Source organism: Rhinolophus hipposideros, assembly GCF_964194185.1.
Source record: "Rhinolophus hipposideros genome assembly, chromosome: 6".
Lineage (NCBI taxonomy): Eukaryota > Metazoa > Chordata > Mammalia > Chiroptera > Rhinolophidae > Rhinolophus > Rhinolophus hipposideros.
In genome coordinates, this window is record NC_138052.1 from 38199939 (window position 1) to 38213370 (window position 13432).

Below are 13432 nucleotides of genomic sequence, written 5' to 3' on the forward strand. Positions count from 1 at the left end.
AACATCAAGATCAGATAATACATAGCAGACTTCCTCTGGAAATGGCTGATTTTTGTACTTTCCAAATAACAACTTAACTACCAACAGGATACACTGGGAAAGACACTTGCCCTTTCTGAGTCTCAGTTTATTCATCTGTAAAATGTAATATGTCTTGTAAAATTGTTAAAGGCTCAAATAGAAAGAACTTAACTTAGAAAAGCAATGAATGTTAGTTTTGTCCGTCCCTCCTCAACACTTGTATAAAAATATATTTTTAAATATTTAACGAAAAAAACAAAAATATTCAAATGATTAATATTCAAAGACCTTCACTAGATACCTACCATATACCAAATTTCTTGGTTTTGAAATTCCTGCAAGATCTGACCTTTAGTAGGCTCATTTACTTTCTCAAGTTTACCTTTCAACAATATTGGTCTGAAATATTTGCATGTTCCTGAAAATATTCTTTCCAATCTATATATCTATTTCGTCTTTCTGGGTTCTCTTCTAATTCATACTTCAAAAATCTGGCCCAGATGGCTTCCTTCTCTTTAAAGGTTTCCGTAGTCTCCTCTCCTACACAAGAGTAAATCATTCTGGTTTCTATTCTTCTCCTAAGATTCAAGCCATCAAAAGTGACAGCAGAAGTCAAGAAAAATAAATGAAATATAAACAAATCAAAGACATTTTAACAATGGCATAAACTTTCTTTGTCAAATTATGTTGGTATATCAGGATTAGTTTTGGCCGTGAGTAACAGAAAACCCAAAACTAAGTAGCTTACTAGATAGAGGTTTATCTCAATCATGTCAAGAAATTCAGATGTATACAGGCTTGTGTGGGCAGGGTAACAATCTGAAGTCGTCAGGAACTTTCTATTTTATTGCTATTTTATTCTCAGTTTGTGATTTCACTCATTGTCCAATGGTCACATCTATATTGCAGCCAGCAAGGAGGAAGGGGGAGAAAAGAGGGACTGCATTCCTTCCATTAAGGATACTTTCTGCAAGTTGCACACAGTACTCCTACTTATGTATCTCTAACCAAAACTTAGTCAATATGACCACATCTAGCTGCAAGGGAGGTTGGGAAGTGATATTTTTATTCCAGGTACTGATGCACCAGGAAAAATTTAGTAGAGGGAGAAAATCAGCATTAGGGGACAATTATCAGTCATTGCCATTCTATATATTATCTGTAGTACATACCTAACTGACATTTTAAATTTGTACTATCTAACACTAATATTTCTAATAGTGTGTACATTACAAAATTATATAGTAGTTCCTTCTAAATTTCAAGTTTTAAGTTATATGTTTCTATTGGTAGAGATTGTCTAAAAAATGTAAGTAATATTCATAATAAAATTATCAGGAGGAATAAAGGAATTTTAATAAAAACAGAAAAAGTCACTTTATTTTCTAAATTGCTTTGTATGTAGTAAAATATTAAATAAGAATATTTCAAAATAAAATGTAACCACTGTGTTAATAAAATTACATATAAACAAAACTGCATGTAAGTGAAAGTGCATGAATACTCTCAGAGAAGACAGGATTTGGGGAGATTTGAAAAGGAAAAATCTATGTCCTATTTTATTATACTTCCTATACATGCCCTTTGGAGAGTGTGAATTAAGCAGGAGGTGATCACAAAACGGAATAATATAAATGATAACGGAATAAAGCAAAATCAGGGTTTGGCCAAGATCTCGCACTATATTACTTTGGACAAGTAACTTGACAGATGATGATGATGGCTATGATGAGGGGTCAAAAGAATTGTGTATGTATATCAGCCTCCGTGCTGTGTTTTATAAGCATTGTTTCATTTAATAGTCACAACATTCCAGATACGTAAATATTATTTCTGCTTTAGAGAGGACAAAACTGCACCTTAGACTATGTAATTGACTCATGATTACAACAGCTATATAAATATCAGAGCACAAACTTAAAAGATTCTTCTGACACCAGTCCTTAACCATTATGCATATTATTTCCCTTCAAACTCCCAGGACCTCAGTTTTCTCAACTGTTATATAAGGGGAATGTAGCACAATCTAAACTATTCTAAAATTCATTCTGGCCTCTTAAGATATTGGCATTCTAAGTGAGGTCTGATCCCTTTCTCCAAATAAAAGCACATTATATCAATAGATCTAGTTAGCTTCCTTGCTGCAACACAAGTAAATCAATACATTTATCATTAATATATTTAATGTAGGAAGTAGAAATTCATTTGTTAAAACTTACAAATGAGAGGGACACAGTGTGTAAGCAAGGTAAATTTGGGTATTTGGAATCTATTTCTGATAGATTTCATGATCCTTTGCATATATCTGTAAAGGAGCAAGCCATACAGTCAAACAAGTAAGGGGGAAGAAAGGCAACTGACACATAACATTTAAATCTTATAACAATTCTTTTAAATGTATGTAATACATCATTTTACAGGTGAAGATACCAATACACACTAGGCTGACTTACTAAAAGTCACATACCTAGGATGCAGTGGCATGAGTACTTGAACACTCTCTGGTTCTAAAACCTATGTGTTTCCTATCCACCTGCTTCCTATTGGGTCAATTTTGGATCTTCATACATTAATATACTTATTTCAATTTTAATATAAGAAAACTTAAGATACTAATTAATTTAGCTATTTCTGGTGTATTTATGATTACTATCAAATATCTGCTTAATACTCATTTGCTGAGTACAGTTGGAAACATGTCGTCAGATATGCAAAATATGAGAATGTTATCAATAACATAGGAAAAATAAAAATTAAGCATTACCAAACTACTAGGGAGAGAAGATCGCTTTCAATTAGGATGATCAGGGAAGGCCTCAGAGGGATGATTACATGTGGACAAGGCATTGGAGAGGAGGTTTGATATCATCAGAAGAAATAAAAGCCCGAAAAGAAAACAGAGTATTCTAGAGAAAGGGAATGACATGAATGCAAGTATGGAGCCAAAATGTACATTCAATGTGGAGTATGTTGTCTACATTGGGTACAGTGTAGGATTCTTTTTCTTGAATAGTAGGATATTTGCTTCTAATACGTTAGAACCAAACTGATGAGGGATCTTGAATACCAAGTTAGAAAGTCTGTATTTGATCTTGTAAGAAATGAGAAGTTATCATATATCTTCTACTAGAGAAGTAAAGGAATCAGAGAAATGCTTTAATAAGATTCAATTGAGGATTGTGTATAGACTTCAATGGAATTGATGATGGTCAAGAAGAAGGAAGGTCAGCTAAAAGATTTTGACATTGCTGTGGATTGTCCCTTAGAGGAAAAAATAGAAATTCTCCTGAGTTCTAAAAATTTCTGATGAAAAAAATATATAAGGTGTGCATTATATAAAATACATATACTCACTGCAGCTCCAGCTCTGAAACAATGTATAACCTCCCTCTCCTAACCACAACTCTTCTCTTTGGGCTCTTACTTTATCATCTCATTTCACCAGCTTCTCTATCTGGGATTTGTCCCTTATCTTCACCATTTTCTCTGAAAATATCACACCTTCTCTGGCCTCACTTTATTCCAGCCCAAAGTCAATACTTGAACTACTCTCTCAATAGCATCCTAAACCTGAATCAGTGTTGAAATCTACCCTCTCTTCTTCTCTCAGGAGGATGGAGAAAGCCTCACAACCCTGACATTGTTACAAAGTAAGAGTTTCTATTTTCAGTCACTTATGAACCTCTCAGATGAATATTTCTTAGACTTTAACTTATTTAAAATCTGATAATATTGAACACCACCTATCTTTCTGAAATTTTTGAATTGAGAACAGTTGCAATTAAATTCTAAATATTATCTTTAAAATGCACTGTGAGAGTCAGCATTTTTAAATTTAAAAAAAAAAAACTACCTTTTTCATCCAATGCTAATTTTAAACTTCCTTGATTGTAAAAGCACTAAATAATAAACAGAAGGTTACTACATAATTATTTTAATACAAACTATTCAGTTGGGCAATAAAGTGCTGATTAAGAAAAAACAAACAAGCAAAGAGCTACAAATCAGAGAGAGTTAAAATGCTCCCTTAGGAAAATGAACGAAACATGCCATAAATATCTGTAGACTCACTGATAATGATAAAGCCTTTAAAAACACACACAAAAGTTCTCTCTGGCCTCTACAAAGTGTTAAACCTAATAAATAAACCAGTTTTTCAAAAATGTTAAAACATAAATACAAAGATTATCTGTACATCACAGGGATGTAAAGTACAGCAGAGGAATATAGTCAATGATATGGTAACAACTATGTATAGTGCCAGGTGGGGACTAGACTAGTCAGGGGGATCACTTCATTAATTATATAACTGTCTAACTACTATGCTGTACACCTGAAACTAATATAAAATAATATTGAATGTCAAATGTAACTGAAAAATAAAAAATAAAAGATTATATGTAAATTTACATTTCTGATAATTACTGCTTTTATACTTAATAAACAATTAAAACAAGAGTAAAGAAGCAGACTCATTGAGTAAATAATTTACTCTGAACTTATTTCTCCATTTTTAAAAGGATTTTTCAAAAATGTTATAAAATCTCATTCCTGTAATTGAGATTTTTAAGTAGTTAGAATATATAATAATAAGGATCAAAGCCTTAGATAAAGTTTTTCTTTAACACATGTCCTTATACACAGTAGAAATTAATATTTTAAATAAAATTAAAGAGGAAAAGTATCAGTTACTTCAGAGAACTATCCCTTTTCAACAACTCTCCATATTTGGAAGACTCTTTATAAATCATTTAAATATCAATAAAAAATTTAAGCCAGAAGAAGCCTAATAATCATTTCAAGTGTTTTTTCAGTCTTTCCTTAATTAGTGATTTCAGTCTCAAGTAATTTCATTTTTATAATTTTTTTCCTAGTATGGAATCATCTTAAATGTTTTGACATTTTTCAGTAAAAACAAAAACTAAAAAGAAAAAAAAAATGATGTTCAGATTAAGATATTAAGATTCACACAGAAATATGTTAATATATAATTAGGCATATAATTTCAGTTATAAATTAAAAGTAATTCTCATCTTAAATCATTTTTATATCATCCAAATGTTTTTAAATCATTTAAGCAATATTTTCAAAGTATTTAAATAACTAGAAATGTGAGATGATTCATTGAAAATGTAAACATTCAACTGGCGGTTGAAAGAACAAATAATAATTTAAAATTATAAATACTTTCTAACTCAATTCTCATTCTCAGAGAAAATAACACCCTTAAAAGCTTAATTATCATTTTGGTCTTACTGTGATCAATGTGGTCAGTCTTGTGACATCACTGTTGAGAAATCTGCAATAGGAAAACAGAAATAGAATTCAGCTAAATCATACTTGAGTAAGTAATTTCAGAAATAAAAAGTTTGCTTAGAATTTTTGTCTTTCTTGATGGCATAGGTCATTTTAAATTAATCTAAAGGTGTCAGGAAAAGTACAATTGGCATAATACAAATAAAGATAAAATAGTTAAAGTTTATTTATGGGTCATTATTTATTATAGTATGGTAGACTATATTTTATTTATAATCAGCAACACCCCGGGGTTAACATAATAAAACATATTAGTAAATAAACTATAGAACATGTGGGATAGTTTTGTTTTCAAATATTTATGAGAACCACATTGCCTTAAATATACTACAAACAAAAGACAGGTATTGTTTATAGATAAACAAAAGACAGGTATTGTTTATAGATACCTTTCCTCTGTGATTAAATTAACAGTTCAGCTTATGGCCAACATGTGATCTACTTATTATCAATTAATAGGAGATAATGCCTCACACAAAAACTCATGAATAGTGACAAAACTATTAAACATTGAAAATATCATTGGGAAGAAACTATACACTATAAACCCAAGGGAAGTTATAAGTTAAACTATTTCCTAAACTACATATGATTTAGAGTTCTTATCCCTATAAAATCCAAGGTTTCAGAAATTTCTTAATTAACAAGGCATGATTTAAGGTAAGCTTTTAATTGTTCAGTGTTAAAAAGTAACACAATGTTATGATGTTTTAAGATTCACAATGGGCTCCATCCATTATTTCATCAGAGCCTCATAACCATTCCTTCAAATAAGCAAAAAAGAGATATTTCTTATTATACACAAGGGGGAAAATAGATGATAGAATACATGTCTAAGCACAGAGAACTGAGTTTTTCTTGGTTCCTTTTTTATCTCACACCGTCCAGGCAATCCATCCTGTTGATTTTTCTTTACTCAAAACATTTATTACTGCTTGTTACCTTGCTAATTTAAGATATTGCTCTCTTATATTACCATTATAGTCTCCCTAATTCTATTCTTAACTCAGTGACAAATATATCACCTCACATCACTTTCTAACCCAAATTTGTCCAATGGCTTACCCATCACTTAGAAAAAACTCCACAGTACTTACCTACCTGGTATTCTAATTCTCCCGCCACTTTTGTCTCTCTACTATGTTCCACTCACAGTGACCATTTTGATATTCCCCTTCAGTGGTTCTCTCAGCCTGGAGCAATTGTTCCTCATGTCTTTATAGAAGTAGCTCTCTCACTTTTAGGTCTCCTAACAAATGCCACCTCCTCAGAGAAGGCTTCCTGTACCACAACAGACTTTTTAGCTGCAAGCTCCCTGAGAGAAAGTAACTGGAGCACAGGGAAACCAGTAACTACTCAATAAATAGCTGCTGAATGAATGAGTGAACAATTACCTAGTGATTAGCTACTTCATCTAGCATTCCGCCCAGAGGGAAGTGTAAGTAAAAATTCTTATAATTACTCTCTATTTAAGGAAAATATACCAGTACAACTTGGTACACATTTTTAAAAGTAACTGCAAGGAGTTTGGGAAGCTTTAAAAAAAGAAAAAAAAGCAGAGGGTGGTGTGAAAGTGGATGCAATGAATCAAGGTGTGAGATAATGAGGGTCTGTATAGTGAAGATGAGGAAATGCAGAGGGAATGGGAAACCCAAGGTACATCTTAAATAGAAACAAGAGGACTTCGTGCCAAATTAAGTATAGGAATAAAAGATAGCAGAGAAGGAAAGGTTACCTCAAAAGTTCTCCCTCACCTGGGACACAATGAAAGAAATCCGTAATGGTAGGATGGGGTGACTTTTATTTTGGAGTGTAAGTAAGCCCAGTGTCACCACAGGCTATTCGAATGGAGATGTGTCCCAACAACAGGTAGAAATTGTGATTTAGAATAGTCCACGATTTGTAAATCAATCCTGTAAGAAAGTACAACTCAAGCCCAGAGTGTGGATGAATGTACCGAGTGAATGAATATGGAGAAAAACCAGACTTATCCAGCAGAATTTGGGGGATACCTATAAATAAGCCTCATGAGAAACAAGTGAAGTGGCATTCTATCTTGTTTTGTTTTGTTTTGTTTTGTTTTGTTTTGTTTTGTTTTGTTTAAGTTCAAGAAATAGAAGGCAAACGAGGAAAGATTTGTAAGGAGTAGAAAGTGTTAGCTTTAAATGATGCATGGAGGGGTCAGAAAAAGAAGACTGGAAACTTATTCTCTCTAAACTAACCATGTCTCTGTTGTATCAAATCAGATGAGAAGAACGGTGCATATTACACTCTATATCCAAAGACCTGCCTTCAAGGAACCACTTCCTAGCATTATGCTCTCAACTTTAATCAACACAAAAGAAAACATTCTTGTGATGGTAAAAAGAAAACATTCTTGTGATGGTAAAAAGTCAGTACAAAAAGTTTTGTTATCAAATATATGGTGATGGAAGGAGAACTGACTCTGGGTGGTGAACACGCAATGGGATTTATAGATGATGTAATACAGAATTGTACACCTGAAATCTATGTAACTTTACTAACAATTGTCACCCCAATAAACTTAAAAAAAAAAGTTTTGTGAGAGAAATAACTATACTTTCTCTAAAATTCTGCAATTCAAAAAGTTATTAAATTTTGTTAGTTACATTCAAACATTTTAACTGAATATAACAACATTTGTAACTGAATACAAACAGATAAAAGTAAATGTTCCATTTTATTTTTGATTTTTGGAGAAAAAAATATGAGATAATTAAGACTAAATCTATAGTTTAAAAATGCGTACTGGGATGGCCAGTTAGCTCAGTTGGTTAGAGCGTGGTGCTGATAACACCAAGATTGCCAGTTCAATCCCCCCATGGGCCACTGTGAGGTGCGCCCTCCTTAAAAATAATAATAACCTAAATAAAAACAAAAATGCATGCTTTACTTAAAGCCTAAAGCTTATATTAGGTTGGTAGAAAAGTAATTGCAGTTTGAAAGGTTAAAAATAACTGCAAAAACCGCAATTACTTTTGCACCAACCTATAAAATAAAAAACTGGAAAAGGCATTCCTTCATCATGGTAGTAATATTTACAGATGGTTTACACTGGGCACTTGGAAATGCAGGAAGAAAAAAAATACATGAAATTAAAATGAAACTAGAGGTTAAAAGCAGACAAATCTTAAGGCTTCTCATAAAAGGCCTTAAGTGGCTTTTACAAGGAAAAGGTAACTCTTTAAAATCATCTTGAAAGTAGAAAACATATTCCAATAACACATATTAAAAGTAATATTACCTTTTATGAAAACATATTTCAACTAATATATTGATTAAGGGCTATTTCTCTACAAGTCAGCATTTTAGCAAATATGCACAGAGAAAACATCAACTATATTTATTCTCAGAAAACACCTACCATTGTTAAACTGTGATGACATAAGTATTTTTCCAATAATTAGCATGTAACTATCTTTATTATTTTTTCTTCCTCCTCTGCCACAAATCAGAAAACGTATTTCCTTATGTAATCAATTTTAGCATACTCAAGGCTTAAGCTTCACTTGATACTATTAATACATAAGTTTCAATATACTCAAAGGATATTTATCCCTACCAAGCTTATTGAAAAGATTCAAAAGAACAAAATGAATACAATCTCTATCTTTTTGTTTTCAATTCAATTTGAATATGCTGATTAACTCTAACATTCATTTAAAATAATTATCACTAAAATATTTAATCATTCAGTTATGCCAGGGGTGCCAAAAAAATGTATACACATGACTTGTATTCATGTTTTGGTATGGGTGTATACTGAGTATTACAATTTTAATACAGTTGTTATCTTTCTTAAAATGTGTATACACTTTTTTTGGCACTATACTGAGTATTACAATTTTAATACAGTTGTTATCTTTCTTAAAATGTGTATACACTTTTTTTGGCACCCTCTGTATATCAGTTTAATGTTTTCTCTGTGTTCTATGTTTTTTTCAAGGTGTGGTTATACAATAAAAAAATTACTTCTAAAACTTACATGTGAAAAATGTCATAAATGACATGTTACTTATAAGCTGTTTCAATCTACATGGAAGTCTGTTTATCATTCTCTTTTTAAACTACTAAAATTACATATAATTTGGCATATATTTTTTTCAATATTTAAGCTAATTTTACTTTTTTATTAGTGTCAGGTATGCAAAACAACATAGACATTTACACACCTCACAAAGTGATAACCCCAATAAGTCTACTACCCCTCTGACGCTGTACATAGCTATTACAATACCATTGACTATATTCCCTGTACTGTACTTCACATCCTGTGACTATATATATATATATATATATATATATATATATATATATAGAAGTATATATATAGTAATTATAGTTACCCGTCTGACACCATACATAGTTTTTACAACATTATTGACTATATTCCCCATAGTGTATGTCACATCCCCGTGACTATTTTGTGACTACCAATTTGTACTTCCTAATCCCTTCACCTTCCTCACCCATCCCTGGCATATATTTTTAAGGCTTCATAAAAACTTTATAAAAATCTAAATATGCTTCTACCATCATCTAGCTATTTCAAATCCTGACTGTTTTATCATTATTATTATTATTATTATTATTATTATTATTATTATTATTACTACTACTACTACTACTACTTGGGGAAATTATCCAGTAGGGGCAGGGAGCACAGGCTTTGACAAGCAATACTGCTTAGGGAGGGAAGGCGTATACTTGTAAATAATAGGAAGCTATACACGAGGGAACCTGGGGAACATGTGACCTCCCACTAATGGAATACTCTGTCTAGGGCTGTGCAAAGGAACGGATATCAGATGTACTTCTTCCCTTAATGTTCACAGAGGCTATAAAGGCAGTAATTCCAATGATTTCTGCTACACTGATCCATGCTAAAATACTCTGAAATTAATAAAAGGCTAGAATCTTTTACTTCTTAAAATTGACAACTGACTGACTCTCTGAAATAAAGTGCTCATATACTTGCAGAACTGGAAGACACAGAGTTTTACAGATTCACCAATTCAAAGCCAACAATTTTTATTTTGACTGTCTGTAATTTTTTGATCAGCAAAGCAAGATCATCAATGCCAAGGTTCTCTATATGGGCACTATTTGGCTTTGGAGCCCTCACCAGGCTTTCTGGTAGGTTAAGTAGACCTCTAATTCAATACTATCTGCTGTTGATTAATTTAATACCTGCTGTTAGAATTAAGAAGCAGGAGTCCACTATCTGCGCCAGAGACACTCAGTAAGTTAGGAAGTGATGACTCTACAGCCTCCCAGTGGAAGTCTAGAAATAAATCAAATGAGAGTTTCTCCTTTTAAAACCCCCAATTTTATCATATCACAACCTAAATCAAGGTGAGGTTTTCCTTAAGAGTGCTGCCTTTAGCACTAAACAAAACCAAAAGCATAAACAAAAAAACACATGTACAGTCATTTAAAACCTTAAAAAGATGATTGACCAGGATCCTAACTTTCTGTCACCCTCTCCACACTACTACTCTCTTCGGCCAAACTAACTCATTGTCAATAGTACCACTCCAGGTAAAACTAAATATAAACAGCTGGCATTTTGTATTTTCAACGACTTCACACTTCTTATTAAACAAATTTACATTTCCATAAACTACTAAAATTATGAATAAGTTCACCATCTTTACTGCAAAAAGCTCTCATTCCCTCAAAATGTATCATATTCTACATTTGCAATACTTGTCCTTATTCTTCTGTGATTAAAACTTCTCTAGAAGACATTAATTCCCACAGATACACTAACAATATTTTTAGACAACTAACATAAGCCTTATTATATGAAGTTTAGCTAGAGCTCAGATGAAAACTTCATCATTTTGTTGATAACAAAAACCATGCAAAAAAAAAGCACAACTGGCTATTAGACTTGGGGACATTTTTTCTTTTTTAACTTAAGTATCTATAAGATGTGTGTTTTTCCAAACTTCACCACCCTATTCTTTCAACACTAATCAATACTTACCAAAATCTTTACTCACAAAGTTCATAGTTTTCTGAGTGAGAGCCATAAATGGGCATCCATTAGAGGAAGAAGGTGGTGGCACTGCCAACAGGTGTTGAAATACTCTTGGGGTTAATATATACACAATATCCAAAAATGAACTAATCACTAGGGTGAAGTAATATAATGAAGAGCTTCATTTGAGAAAAACTGTATGTTGTTTGAACAGTACTTTTATTTCTGCAATGATGAGTTCTTTAGGGAATTCAACTCAAATTGTAGCAACACAGAGAGATAAAGCTTTTAGGAATTACTATTAACAGAGAGGTAAAACTTTTAGGAATTACTATTAACTAAGTTATAACACATCTGAATACGAATTATGGGAAAATTTTAGTTTTTATCAAAATTAGAGTCCATCTTAGTCCTGTCAACAAATGCCAGCTCAATAATTTGCCACTTATAAGGTTGTCTTTTTAAAAATCCACCTCACTTGAACAAGTCAGCAATCAAGACAAACATAAGCTCATAATTTTATAAAGGTTTCATGTATCAAAGCTAAAAGACTAAAATTAAACTACTCCAATCCAAAGCTTCAAAGATACAATTCAGGTTATGGCTACAAACACTGGTAAGACAATTAACCAATCTAACAACATACAGTGAAAAAAATATTGTTAGATCCAATAACTATAGCTACCATCACTAATAACAAATACTAGGTTTCAAGTAATATATATTTTACTCTTTTCTATTAAAAGAACTTTGCTATGAATATTTAGGGATATTAAATATTACTGCTATTTTGTTTTCCTTAGAATGATTTCATCATAAACAAGAAATCTTTCACCATGGGAATACATAACCCTTTGTCCTCATTCAGAATTTCGGCATATATTCACTATGTACCTTGGGCAATCTCTTAGTACTTCAGTTTGCCATCACCATAATTATCTACTTCACAGGGGTGTTATAAAGTTTAGTTAATTATGCTTATAAATTTTTGAGGTACACAGATGAAAGAGAGGTGCAAGGAATAGATACAATTAATATTTACTTGATGAAAAAAATGCCACTTAAAAACATTTAAAAGAAACAACATGGATGAATCTTAAAAGACACTATACTAAGTGAAATATATCTGTACTATAGACTGAATACCTGTGTGTCACCGACCCGTAATTCATATGTTGAAATCTAATCCCCAATGTGATGATATTTGGAGGGAGAAGATTTGGGGGTGATTAGATAGAACCTTTTTGAATGGGATTAGTGCCTTTATAAGGGAGACCCCAGAGAACCTCCTTGCACCTTCTACCATGTGACATTATAGCAAAAAGATGGCCATCTATGAACCAGGAAACTGGTCCTCACCACACACTAAATCTGTGAGCACCTTGATCTTGGAATTCCCAGCCTCCAGAACTGTGAGAAATAAACCTCCGTTGTTTATAAGTTACCCAATCTGTGGTTATTTTTGTTATAGCAGCCAAAACAGACTAAGACAGTCAATCACAAGAGGACACACACACACAATATGATTCTTATATTGTGATATGAGATTAGTGGTAGAATTCATAAGACAGAAAGTAGAATAGTTATCGCCAGGCAATGGGGGAGGGGAAAATGGAGAGTTATTGTTTAATGGATACAGAGCTTCAAGTCTGGAAGATGAAAAATGTTCTGGAGAAAGATAGTGGTCATGGGTGCACAACAATGTAAATGCCCTCAGACCACAATGAAGTAAGAAGGTACACTTCAGGTTCAGAGAATAGCAAGTGTCAAGGCCCGAAGATGGAAAGGCTTGGTGTTTTCCAAAAAATAACAAGAAGGCACAGGGCTGTCGCATACTAAGTTAGAAGACAGTGGTAGAAGAGCAAGGCACAGACCATGGAGGGCCTGGAAAGCAACAGTAATAGTTTGGATATTATTCTAAGTGTGTTGAAAGCTATATGGGATGTTTTCCCTAATGGAGAGATGTGATCTGATTAAAAAGGACACTCTAGTCACAGTATACATAATAATCTTGGTAATAGGGAATAAAGAGAAAACTCAAAACACAGAGACCAGTTTAAAAAACAACTATAGTAATTCAGGTGGAAA

General features: G+C 32.5%; 1 protein-coding gene across 31 annotated transcripts in view; it reads right to left on the minus strand.

Annotated features, from left to right (window-relative positions):
- BAZ2B (bromodomain adjacent to zinc finger domain 2B) overlaps positions 1–13432 on the minus strand; it is a 242266-nt gene that overhangs the window by 186143 nt on the left and 42691 nt on the right. For all 31 annotated transcript variants that reach the window (XR_013993561.1, XR_013993562.1, XM_081052281.1 and 28 more), the window contains exon 2: positions 5278–5320. The gene's annotated coding sequence lies outside the window, so the exon portion shown is untranslated. The remainder of the gene's footprint in view (positions 1–5277; positions 5321–13432) is intronic.